This window comes from Pteropus alecto, unplaced genomic scaffold (assembly GCF_000325575.1).
Source record: "Pteropus alecto unplaced genomic scaffold, ASM32557v1 scaffold100, whole genome shotgun sequence".
Classification (NCBI taxonomy): domain Eukaryota; kingdom Metazoa; phylum Chordata; class Mammalia; order Chiroptera; family Pteropodidae; genus Pteropus; species Pteropus alecto.
The window spans coordinates 2,108,994-2,122,678 of record NW_006430723.1 but is presented as its reverse complement, the minus strand read 5'-3'; the positions used below and the strand labels follow the sequence as shown (position 1 = coordinate 2,122,678).

Below are 13,685 nucleotides of genomic sequence, written 5' to 3'. Positions count from 1 at the left end.
GCAAAATGGGAGCAATAGGAGGAAAGTCTAAGTCCCACTCTTTGTTATGCCAAAGATATGTCATTTCCATCGGGTCAGGTGGGCATGTATGCAAAGTAGCTGGGCCAGAGCTGCCTTCTTATTATTCAAGTAGATTCTAGAAACTGTGGGGAGATAGCTGGGAGACAGGAAGAGAGAAGTGGGGTAGAAAAGCAGAAGCCAGAATCACAACTCCTATGGAGGCAACTGTGTACTTTGGAGGCCTTCTTGCAGGGACCTCAGAAAAATTCGTACATAGGTCCCAGGAAAAAAAAACAGCACATCCTTGCTTACACAGAGAAATCACCCATCCATTATTGTTGGCTGGGGAAGATGCAGTGCATAAGAAAGGATTACAGTGTCAAGCCAGTAGGTACAAAGGCCTCTGACCTTTTACTCTGTTTCTTCCCCATCACTCCAACCCAGAGTAGCCAAGAGAAGTGTAGAAGCTGACCACACCACCTTCCCACTACAATCCATCCAGCCATAGGATAGGCATCTGTGGAAATTAGGTTGGAGATGATATTAGAGTTGGACTCAACTGAGTTTTACCATCTACAACTGCTCAAGAGGTAGTTAAGAGGCAAGAAAAAGAGATGTAACAGAGCATAATTAAAAGCAATGGATGGAGAAAAAGTATTTTCATGTTTCTGTATCACCACCAAGTTCAGACTGTTCAATAAGCCAGATACACTAGCATCTGGACTGATGAACTCATTGAAATTTCTAGGTCTCTGTGGTTTCATTTACTAAAAGTTCAGTTTTTACAGTATAATTGAGTTCAAAGACGAGAAATCACCAGTATCAACTAGAAAAGAGATCAAGATAAACTTTCATCTGGAGAGAAACTACATCAAATTAAACTAAATAGAATTCGTAATTTGGTTTTGGCTCATGCATGTCACACACAATGCCCAAGGAGCAGATAATCAAGTCCAAATAACATTATCAACAGAAAAAAAAAAAAGAGTTGAATTTAATTTATTTAATTGGTGAGGTATAGAGAGAAGAATAAAACTAGTTACATCTTGTGTTCAAAAATATAGTTGGTTAAATGATTTTTCTCTTTTTAGTTCTCTCAAAAATTCTGATTCATGAGTCACAGATCACAATAATACATTTGTTCTAACACGGCTGAATTTCAGAATTTGATTTTGTGAAGTCGAGGAAATTGAAGCCTGATATAATGAGACTACTTCACGCAGTGCTTTTCCAAGGTTATAAAAGATGTTAACTACTTTACAAATCTTCACCATAGCCCAGCCCCACCACAAGAGAAAATCAAATGGACATTATTTACTCATTATTAGAGATATGTCTTTTGTTAAAATCATTAAACCCAAATATTATTTTCTCCAGGTCATTAGTTTGGAAATTTTCTTATAAATGTTAATAATATACTTAGCTTCCTGTGAGACCTTATAATCGTATTAGTTATTTTACTCTCTTCACCTTGGGCATTTAGGATCTTGAGTTTAATATCTCTGAAATTTACGAAGCTTGTCTAAAGAGGCGGCCACAGTGGTTTAACTTATTTGTTAAATAGTAACTAGATTTTGGTTGATTTCTCATCTGTCCAGAATTCTTGAACTTCAAATTGTCACATTCCTCCCGATTTTCTTAAGGCAGATCTCTGTTCTTCAGACACTTGAGACAAGTATGTTTCTTCAAAGCAATTCTAAAGTTCAAATATAGCACATTTCTAACCATCTGCTTCTACAAAACTTCAATGAATGTTTCAAACAACAAGTTTTCTATGTCCTATAGCTAGAAGCAACGTCTGCATATCCTTCCCATAAGAAACAGGTAAGGCTTCTATTTATTCAGCAATATATAAGTAATAAGTTGAGAGAGGCATGGAATTGACAAACTATACTGTTTATTGCATAAAAATTTATAATTTTTTCGTTTCCTCAAGGTTATCATTGCATTTCATAATTTGCCAAAACTTTGTTTTACTTTCAAGAATCAGAAAACACTTATGTAACTACTCTTTGAGTACGACTAACTTTCCATGCTGTTACTGAACAACACAAACCCAACATTTTGAGTTCTTGACAGCACTCTGCTTAGAAATGGCATAGACCATGCACTGATTTTGCCGTTCACTATGCAAGCCTCGAATTAATAAGACAGGGGTTTTTTTATGAATGATCTATAATTATAGTCTTTCACTAATCTAATTCAAATTGGTTTCTCCTATAGTAAGTACAAAATAGCTGGATTTTACTCTCCACGAAAAAGTGAGATCCAATCTCTCTTCCAGATAAGCCAGAGCCAAAGTTGTAAGATCCGGCTGATGTGAACACATTTCAATGGCCTGAGATTGCAGGGTGAGAAACTTAGAGCTATGTTCAGGGCAAATTTAAAAGCCAAGCAAGGAGTCTACCTGACGGATGAATGCAAAAAGGCTGAGCAGAGAGCTAGGATCCAGCAATAAGGCAACAGGGACATGGAACAAGAAGAAGAAGGTACTCAGGATGTTATTGGAGGTAGAGCCTAGATAAATCTCTAGATACCAAATAGCATGTATAGACTCTTTTTATACAGCACCCATGGCCTTAATAGGAAATTTAGGGGGCTCACCAAAATATATTGACATTGTTTTTTAAAGATGAGACTCAAAATTTTAAGGTAAATCCGGCGTAGATTTTCTGGAGATGGCACAAACTCTAAAATCTTTAGAGTTAACTTTTCTCTTTTGGGGAGTTTCTCTCCTGTTATTGATTGAATTATGCCTCCCCCAAATTCATATGTTAAAGCCTTAATGCCCGGTGTGACTGTGTTTGGAAATAGGGCCTTTAAAAAGTACGGTTAAGTAAGGTCATAAAGTTGAGGCCCTAATTCAATGTGAATGGTATCCTTATAAGAAAAGGAAGGGACACCAGGGCTGCGTACACACAGAGAAAATGCCATGTGAGGACACAGTGAGAAGGCAGTCATCTGCCAGCCAAGAAGAGAGGCCTCAGGAGACACCAGTATATCAACACTTTGATCTGGGACTCTCATCCTCCAAAACTGTAAGAAAATAAATTTTTGTTTAAGCCTCACAGTCTGTGATACAGGCACATCTTGGAGATGTTGCAGGTTAGTTTCCAGACAACATAATACTCACAATAAAGTGAGCATCACATTAAAGCAAATCTTAATCTTTTTTTGCTGTAGAGGGTTTTGCTTACAAGTTTTAAATATGCAACACCTATAAAGTGCAATAAAGCGAAGTGCAATAAAACAAGTTATGACCCTATTTTATTATGGTAGCCCTAAAACACTAAGATATCTGAACCTACCATATAGATATTAGACCAATTTTCATATATCCTAAGAGAATACACTTAAAAATATGTGAGTACTTTTATTTACCATTCTGGCATCTAATTTAACAAATATTAGTTCGCTTTCCAAGGAAGTAGCATTTCTCTAAGTTCTTTTATAAGCAGTAAAAAACTATGCAAGCAAAGAGTATCATTATTATTTTTAGCTGCTTCTGCATTCTTTGTAAACACTTCTACTGTTACAAGATTAGTCGCTCTAACTGTTAACATCATTTTTAGTGGTATGCAAACTGATGAGTAGATCATCTTCACCTCCAAGCTTACACTTAACTCCTCAAGCTTCCACTCTTGGGCCCCATTGGTGATACCGTTTCTTTTTGTACCTTTTTTAGGTTCACTATCACTGTCACTTTTTCTTCTATCCTCTTACTTATGAATTTGTTCTACAGATATTTATTAAGTACCTATGAATGTTTCAGGTGCTGTATTAGACACTGGGTATAGATACTTTTCCTACTCGCATGAAATATATAGCCTAGTGGAGGGTACAAAAGAGGAAAATTAACATAAACACATAAGTATAACTTGTCATATGCACTATGAAAAAATGCATAAAGTGCAGTGATAGAGAACAATGAGGGGTGGGGGATGTTAAGCAAAAAGGTTTCTAGTGCTTGATATGACCAATGCCATTTAAGAAGCAAGTTATTCTCAGTGACTGCTAGGGAGGGGTGGGCCCATAACACCTGAAAGGAATGTTCTTACCTAGATAAGTAGGTCCATTAAGTTGTTTACTGCTTTGGATTATATGGCTCTTAACAAGCATGTGCCACTTGTCTATAAGCCACCTGTGTTCCCGGAGGCTGTATGTACATATCAAGCCCCCTCCCCTTTCAGGTACAGAGATCTACCATCTTGCTGTTGCCCAAGACTCTGCTTCTGTCCTTAAGTTTCCTTAATGAACTCTGTTTAATTCTGGACTTGTCAGCCTCTTTCTTTGGTTTCTGGGCCCCATCCTTCTTTGGAGGTCAGTTCCAGAATACCCCAAGAAATTTTCCCGAATTGGAGAGTATAGATATCCTACCGTAGTGTTTAGAGAAGGCCTCTGGTCTAGTTTAAGGTAATGCTAGAAGCTGCTGTAACAGATAAGCTGCAAAATGTCAGTGGTTTAACAGAAAAGATTTTTCTTTCTCACTCACATATAATCCAATCAGTTGTTTAGTAGGCAGCCTTCCACATAGCGATTCAGTGACCCAAGCTCCTCTCTTCCCCTTCTGTCTCTATCAACTCCTAGAAACTCAGAGTCCTTCCTTTTGTTTCAGCCAATGGACCGAAACAGAGAGGAGAAAAAAGCCAAGGCCACTTTTTAAACCCTGCAGCACAGAAATGGCCACATCACTTCTGCACACATTCCACTGGTGAAAACTATTCACAAGACTCCATCCAGATGCAAGAGGAACTGGGAAATGTGGTCCCTGGCTCAGCCACTTCTCAGAGACAACTATACGCTATGGAAAGGGAACACGAACGTTGTTGGGGATGTGGCCATCTCTGCCATCACTTCTCTCTGAGGAAAGGATGTTGCAGAAGAAACATGAAGGATAACAAGAATCCGACCTGTGAAGAGCTGTGGGAGAGTGCGTCTAGCCAGCCTCGAGACCTAAAGAGCTTTCTGTGCTCAGAGATTGGAAAGAAGAAACTGAAGTGAAGTGGGTATGGAAGAAAAAGAATTTACTGACGGTGAAGTAGAAAGAGAACAGACCTGTGAGTGTTATAGGCCATACTGAGGAGTTTGGATGTTTGCATCATTAAAATATCAAAATGTTTTTAGCAGCATACTAGTCTGATCCAAGTTATTTTTGAAAAATATGCATCTAAAAGTGATGAGAAGATTGGCAAGAGACAAGAGATGAGGTTGAAAGACGAAAACTAAGACTTAAAAATGAGACTCTATTATTGTCTTAGCCAAAGACTAATGTGGATTGAGTGAATGCAGAGACTGAAAATGGAAAGGACAGAATTTGGCCTCCCCAAGAAACATAGTGGGTCATTTGCTTGACCAATGTGTACATCTTGCTCATCTGATGGGAGGCATGTGGCACGTGGGTAGCTGCCGGACCTTGCATTTTGGCAATAGTCGGACATATCCTGAAGTCCTGGGACTCAGGTGGCCAGAAAGGGAGGCCCCAAAATGATGCGAGAAGAGACATATAAAGAATAGAAAAGATAGCAGCATCCTCATATTCACATTTAGAAATTCTCAATGGCAGTTTAGAAGATAAATATTAACAAACCAGAATGAAGAAATAGATGGTTAGCACCTTTTATTACCATGGATATGAACACAGGCAAAAAATAATAACAATCTATGTTTCCAGAGCAGCCGTGTTTATTTGGTGTTTTTCAGGCTTAGGCAGTAGAATGTCTTTCCTTCATCTGGACTTTCAGAATATTGCTGTGGACGAGAATTTTAAATGTTAAGGGACATGCAGCCCTTATTTGATCTAAGACTGGTTTTGAAAAGTAAAACTGTTAGAGTTCCTTTCACACATTGAAATGTCTTACCACATGAGACGTACCTGAGTACCAAAGGATCTGAGAAAAGAAGGTGAACATAATTTCAAACGTAAAGGATCAGTGAGGATGTTCACCTCTCGGGATTCAGTGTGTTGGTCTCCCAATTTACCTGGAGGATTATCTACCAGCTTAGCTGCCTCTGAGAAATTTTCTGAGGAAAGAAAACTAACCCCTTAGCCTATTTCAGAAATTCATGGAAAGGGGGTTCATTAATGCTCCAATATATTTCTGGTGTGTTAGAAATAACCCAAGATTCTACATGCTGTGCACATGATGTTTTGCAAGAACACAGAAGACTTTCTTTCTGCCTCAAAAGGCTAAGATATAGGTGATTTGAAAAAGGACATTGGAGGGCTTTACCTAAGGCAGGCAGCCCATCTGACATAGAAGCTATTCCATTCACAGCACTACGTATAACAGCAGAAAAACGGAATCCAATGTGAAATTATGGTAGTAAGGAAAGAATAATAATTACAATTTCTGAAAAAAAAAAATGCTCACTAAGAAGTGAAGCTTGGTAAGCCCTTTCTTGGAAACTCTGGATAATTCTACTAAACTTCCACATTTAAATGGTATTAATGATATGAATACTTAACTAAATACTCTGGCAGTTTTCATTAAAGCTTTTGAAGAGGATCAAAGTCACCAGCGTGTGAATATGGGCAGATTCTGATTTTAAAAAAAAAAAATTTTTTAAACAGTAATCGTTGTGTGTGTGTGTGTGTGTGTGTGTGTGTTTTACCTAGTTTATTGGCCACAAGGACCTCAGTCCTCTTGCAAGAACCTTTGTTGAGCTGTTTTGGGAACAGGCTGACTTGCCAAGTACAATTAACAACTGCGAAGGGTTGTAAACCACAGACATGCCTCTCTGCAGGTTCCAAACTCCAAGAAAAAAATAAGAAAAAGAGATTTTTAAAAAGAATAAGAAAAAGAGATTTTTAAAAAGAAAAGAAAAAGACAACCCTTTTGTCTTCATTTGCAAAGGCAATCTTATGGACTAGGAAGTTTAACCTAGGAACTAGAAAATTTAGATTGTCTTGCCAGTGGGATGACTCTGACAGAGTGTTTAACCCCTCCGAGCCACTCCTTCCATTTCTACAAAATGAAGGAGTTGAAATAAATGACCTCTAAACTGACTCTTTTCCCTTCTAATATGGAGCCTCTCAGACACAGTAATGGATTGAAAGCTTCATGTTGAGCGGGCAAAGTCAAGAGAAAGCACCATTTAGGAAGGTCTTTGAAGATGCCGGCAGGCTTCGAGGCTTTGTCTGTGCCCTCCTGGATGAGAGAGCCGCATTTGGAGGCTCCGTGTTGCAGTGCTGATCTTCCACCTGCAGACTGAACCTTTTACACCCTCAGAGCTCCAGCCAGCGTTAATTAATGACACCGTCTGCACACATGGGTGGTGGATCAGTGGCAGTGCTTCAGAAACCCCCAGTATGGAGCCAAAAGGAAAACCACAGCTTTAATTTAAAACTTGCCTTTTGAGCAGACTAAATTTGAATTTAGAAGGGATAAAATGTCCCATTTTATTGCCTCCCAAAGAACATTGACAAAATGTAGTTTCAGTGAATTAACTCTCTCAAAATGATGATCTCAAAAAACAAAAGACTCCGCTATGGTCTCCCAGTGTTTCTGTTCTCACTATATGGCTTGTCTCATCATATGATAATAATCTGGGATGCATGCAACAGAGGAGAAGACAGAATCATTTTAAATCATCTTTTTTTTTTTAATTTCACTAGTAGTATTTACAGAATTAGTAGCGCCCTGGCACAGAGCTTTGCAAATCTCGGTCAAGAAATCATTTCAATTGCCTTTGCAGTTTTTGATAAAAATTAATTTGATGATCATCAGCACACGAGATGCTCAGTATATAGAATATAGTATGAAAGGCCAAGGCAGAATGTTAATAGCATTTCAGAGTTTTCTGGGATAGGATGTACTTTTTAAATAAATAGCGAGCAATAGAGGATACATATCATGTTGAATAAGATTATGCTAAAAGATATTCCTAGTTTATCTGAATATCTAGAAGGGGTTATTTTCTGTCTACTGCCTTTTAAATGTCCTGAATTTCTTCCTTTGAATGCAGCAACAATAACAACTAACATTTATTAAGTGTTTTTCTGTTTTGGATGCTGTTTTAAATATTTCATTTACTCATTCAACAAGTAGTTATTGAGCACAGACTACTTGCCTGGCACAGTATGAGGTACTAGGCACAGAGTGGTAAAATCCTTCCCCACCTAGACCCTCATGGACCATATACCCTAGAAGAAAAGGAAAATTTTAATAAACGTACTCATCCATATATAATTATAAACTATGAACAGACTGATTAAAAACATAAATAAATTAAGATGCTCTGAGAGGGTATAACTGGAAGGGAAACAAGGGAAACCCTCCCTAAGAAAGTGTCATTTGAGCTGACTTCCTTGAGCAGCTGGCGGAGGGAAGAGCAGTGCATACAGACAGAAAGCATCGGCAAAGGTTTTGGGGGGTAAATACTATCTCTATCCCCATTTTTAAAAAAGGGCGAACTGATGCTTAGAGAGATTAACTACTTTTGCCTTAGGAAATGCAGCTAGTTAAGTGACAAGCTAGGAGTCAAATACAAGTGTAATACCAGAGCTCCAATAATTAGGGAGCCTACAGAAAATAACAGAAAATTCATTCTTAATTATTACACTGGTGAGTTCATCACATCTCATGCTTCATATCGAATGCCTGTCCTCTGAAGATATCAAACAACAACAACAACAACAACAACAACAACAACAACAACTTCCCAAGTCATGTACAGCATCTTATAATGCCTGGGCAGATTATTATTGTCATTAGTATTTGGCTCCCTCAGAAGATCTAGGCATTGGAGCACTGCCAATGACAGGAGATATGGGGTTCACTGAACCAGAAGAATCAGATCGTAAATCCTGATGCCATTTTGAGAACAATAAAAAGCAAACAACCCATAACACTATAGAGCAAGAAGAAGAGCAAATATCACCTTCCCCCTGAATATTAGAATAAAGTGCATTAGACAAATAAAAGGCTGACCATCAAATATAAAGGACACAGAGAACCACTGATGGAAAACAGGTGAACAAAACATCTTCCATACTCCAGACTGGGTAAACCAGGTTATGCAGTGGTTATCTATGGAGCTGTCAGAGACATCTGACCAGGCTGTGTTCTGGATCAGTTTCCATTTCTACTATTTGTCTTAATTAGCACCTAAAAAGTTAATAAGTTGTTAACACATAGATCTCTCCAAAGCCATACAGTCAGATTTAGAGCTGAGAATGGAACTTGAGAATGCTGACAAAACTGGATTTGTGCCAGATGTTAAAGGGTAATTTCCAAAAAAAGGTAAAATCCAGACTCATATAGATATAAAATAAACACATGTTAATGATTTTACCCAATTCATGACTTAATAAGGAAACTAGTAAGATGGGAATCTGATTCAAATGAGAAGCCAAAGAAGAAACATATCTAAAGATCAGGAAAATTAAAATGAATGTGCATATGGAGGCAAAACTGGACTTTTCCACAGTAGAGGGGAGGCGTCAATTGAACCTCTATTGGACAAGTCAGAATCACACATCTATACACAGGGATTATTTTGCATTGCTGTCAGTTATCTACAACTTATAGAGTGGCAAAATATCACAAAGACGGTGTAAATCTGAGATTAGACGGCTCAAAAAAATGGGCTCTAGAAAGTGCCTGGCTTTCTATTGAAGTTTTTCCCCCCACAGATGAAATAATCATCGTGTCACAATTGGTCATTTAAGCCAGATCACCGCATGATGTCAAGATAAAGAAAATTTTAAAATAAGAGGCTTCATTCTCCCTTTTTTTAAAGAGTTTCCCCACCTTTTTTCCTTAGAGGACTGACTTTAGGAAACGTAAAATTGTAGGTACTTTCTCCTCACTTTGAAACCTATATAAATCTTTTTGAAAACTAGACAGGCCTTTTGTCAGTTTTATGACCCAGGAATGTCTTTCAAGGACCTGAGAGCCACTCTTTGAAATGCAGACACCAAAGGAGACAGCATCCCTATTTCTGTGGGGGGCTAGGAGCCGAACATTGATGGGTACCTTGCTCCAAGTTGTAAAACTACCCCTCGTCATAATAATGTGAGAAGTATTTTTCCTCTGGATAAAGCCAATTAGCTAATACAGATGATCATCACAATTATAAAGTTAAGAGAAAACTATGCGTGACCAAGGGTCTGTCAAGTCTTCTTACTTCAGGATGAGTTATTGTTTATCTTGAGAACACATATATAATGAAATGTATCTGCTTAGCTATATAAGGGGTGAGGTTCCCGTCTGTCTTTGCAATCTCTTAGCAGATTGCTTGCGATGAGTATCACTTTCTGGTTTAAACTTTATTCAATTATAAAACGATTTCCTTTCTCTACTACCTTTGTGGAGATGTTTTCTATGTTGGAAAAAAATTGTTAGTAACTGTATTTCCCCAACAATAATTGACCTATCCGGATGCACCACAAATCCCAGAAGTATCCAACCAGATAAGAACCCTGTGAACCAAACTGCTTGCTTCTGCTGGTCATTGCCTCCTTGCCTCCAGGCGCGATGTGGACCTCTTTTGCAATCACCAAAAGAGCATTGAACAAACTGCAACTATGCCAAGCAAATAGTAGGCAGGCAGTAATGTGTATGGGCTGATGTATGCTATCAGGAGGCCTAAGAGCACAGGGTGGCCCTGGGGAAAAGGGAAACACTGGGAGCAAAGATGGCATCCCTTGATTGTTTTGTTAAAGAGAAAACTAAAATGATGCCACTTATACTAAAGCCCAGGATACAAAACCTAGATTTAATATCTGATCTAATTGCAGTTTCAATCTGTCCCAGAAATGTAATCTTAACCAATCGGTCTGGAATTTTCTGGTCAAAGACCAGGAAGATGACCTGTCACATAGTCCCTCTCCATCCACCCACCCCATAGTATGAAGAGGCAACCTGCATCATAAAAACCTTTGCCATTCTGTCCCCTTTAAAAAAATAAAATAATACTTTTCTTTTGTCCCACCATCTTCCTATAAAAACTTACCATTTTGTACAACTAGATGGGATCCTGCCCTATTCATGAATTATTTAATAATATTCAAATTTACTCAATTGAATTTTATTTTTTAAGAGTGATTACTGTGATCTGCAGTAGGAAAGTTGAGCGAGGAAAGTTGGCTCCCCAAATATCACCAACACAAACTGGTGATATGCAAAGCTGTTTATTGCTTTCGACAAGAGGAAACCACCTAGTACTGCTTTGGCAGTGTCTGAAAGAAGGTAGGTAAGGTCAGGAGGTTTTGAGAATTGGAAGTTTGATTTAAGCCAGGTCTTTTGAGGGGGATTGAAAGGGCGACTCTGGGGTTTGATTAAGGTTGTGTAAAAATTACAATACAATAGTTCAGAACTGGTGGAAAAGGTAAGGTGAGGATTTAGAGAAAAGGAATTTAAAAAATCTTAGGGCTTAAACAATCTGTTGATGTTTTTCATTGAAGAGTTGATGAGCCTTTTGGGAAATTTCTTTAATGAACATTCAAACCATTTGTCTGAATAGTAAAGTTATGCTAATGAAGACCAAGGACTAGCACAAAGTCATATTAATGTAAACAGTAAGTCATAGCTTTAACTCTCAATGTCTACCCTAAATATGGGGGTAGATAATTTTTACTACCAGTTTTAGCTCAGGCTAAAACTCTTATTTGCAGGAAATATTTTCTTTATTTTTCTCCAACTCAGTTTATTTTCTATTTTAAACCCTGTTAAGTTTTTAATATCCATATTTATTATTACCCTGAATACACACATGAGGTTTCTGGAGCAGAGCAGGTTATCCATGAACACCAAAAAAATATAGGAAGATTATTTTCCCACAGGCCCAAGATTACACTGGAAAATTAATTTCAGCCTATTAGAGGCCATCATCTCACTTTCCCACGGCTACATCTACCTTTCAGAGGCTTTCAAAGTACACAAAAAGGAAGGGAGCCATTTCTATTTCTCTATGCCATCTGTCTTTCAAGTAGCCCTCCCATCTGGCCGTTGGTCATCAGTCCATTGTTTACTTCTGAGGTATCCCTTCTTCCTCTCACCTGGCATGGTCACCCTACAACAACTCTCTCTCTCACTTCCGTGCTGGGATAACTGCACCTCTGAGTTGGGTATGGTCATCTCTTTGAAGCTGTCCAACTGTCCCTCTTGATTCAGACTCAACTTTCAGCCCTTCCATCTAAGTCCTTCCGTCTCCGCAAAGTTCTATCCAGAGAACATGGCATAGGCCCCTCCACATAAGTAAATAGCTTTCTTCTCTTTCCTTCTATCTTTACTCCCCCAACCCAGGGAACTTTAGAAAATAGGAGAAGCTGTCGCTGCTTCAAATTCCTAACATTCCATCTGTGCCTCTCTATTTTTCTATCCCAGGGTTTCCTCAACCTCGGCACTATTGATATTCTGGATAGATAATTCTCTGTTAGTGGAGGCTTGTCTTGTGGATGGTAGGATATTTAGTAGCATCCTACACATACCCACAAGAAACCCACTAATTGGGATAATCAGGAATGCAAGATGTTCCCTGAAGAGAGAATAGCCCCATGTTAAAAACCACTACCCTAAAACTTGAATTTTTGTGAAACAAAAACCAAGAGGAAAGTCCTAAGTATCTCCTTTCTGTTTGCCTCATTTATTCTCTGAGATACTGAACTCAAGACAGCCTCCCTGTGTGGATGGGAGGAAGGCAAAGGGAAAAAAATTGGTTGAAGGGAAAACATAGATTAATATTTCATAATAGTATCCCTTCCTCTCACCACCCTGTCTCAGCACTACTCAAGGTCATTTGGAAGTCTCATTACAAATGGAGAATCTCGGGCCCCACCCCATATCTACTGAATTAGAATCTTAGAGGTTGTAACTCAGCAATCCATATTTTAACAAGATCTCTGGGTGATTCTTATGCCTAGTAGAAATAAATGAAGACCATCTAAATGAGAATAAACAGAGGCAATTTATTCAGAGCTTGTTATAACTAGGAAGTCAGCTACCATCAGTTAAATCTGGCAGTGACTCAAAGGCAGTATAAGAGTGTGAAAGCTTTATAGTGGAAAAAAAGGAAGGCTTCAGGTATGTCCTGATTGGAAGTCATTGATGTGAGGAAGCTGGAGAAGGCTAATTGGTAGTGAGGTGTCCTATGTGATTGGTTGGGAAACATAATTCACTTTCTTGATTGGTCCTGAGTCTGTTTGTACACCCATCTCTCAGCCACTAAAGCCTGAGAATCATTGCTCTTTCCAAAATACTTGGCTGAGCCAATTGCTGCAGATTTGGAGAAGGTGCCCTTAAGGGGCTGACAGTTGAATAGAGGAGAATGACACTACCTGCTGTGCAACCACACTGAGGCAGAGGGCCATACGGGGAGGGAGGCCGTGAGAACAGGAAGGAAGGAGGCATTCCCTGACAGGCAGATCAGGGAAGCCTCCCAGATGGTATGGCATGTGTGTTGAACCTTGAAGTATCAGTGGGGTTTCAAAACAAAAAGGAGAACTAAGATAAATCTGCTACTTCTGAAAAAAAAAATAAAAGATTTTTAATCAAGGGAGAGGTTCTGTAGGGCTCAAAAATAAAATCTGGTCTCTTTTAGGTTAGAGGAAAGAGATTCGTCATACAATTCTTCTAGCAGCCCACCTATTGTTCTTTGCTTTATCTATCTTTTTTGTATCAGAAAAGACATAAAGGCCAGAGCCAGTTACAGATTGACACGTGTTCCAAAGCAATCAGCCCTTG

General features: G+C 38.6%; 1 long non-coding RNA gene across 1 annotated transcript; it reads left to right on the top strand.

Annotated features, from left to right (window-relative positions):
• The first annotated feature begins 1,638 nt into the window (after positions 1-1,638).
• On the top strand, positions 1,639-6,574 carry LOC112482852. The gene is made up of 2 exons (XR_003047427.1): positions 1,639-1,824; positions 4,616-6,574. It is a non-coding gene; the product is annotated as an uncharacterized LOC112482852 (long non-coding RNA).
• Positions 6,575-13,685: the final 7,111 nt, after the last annotated feature.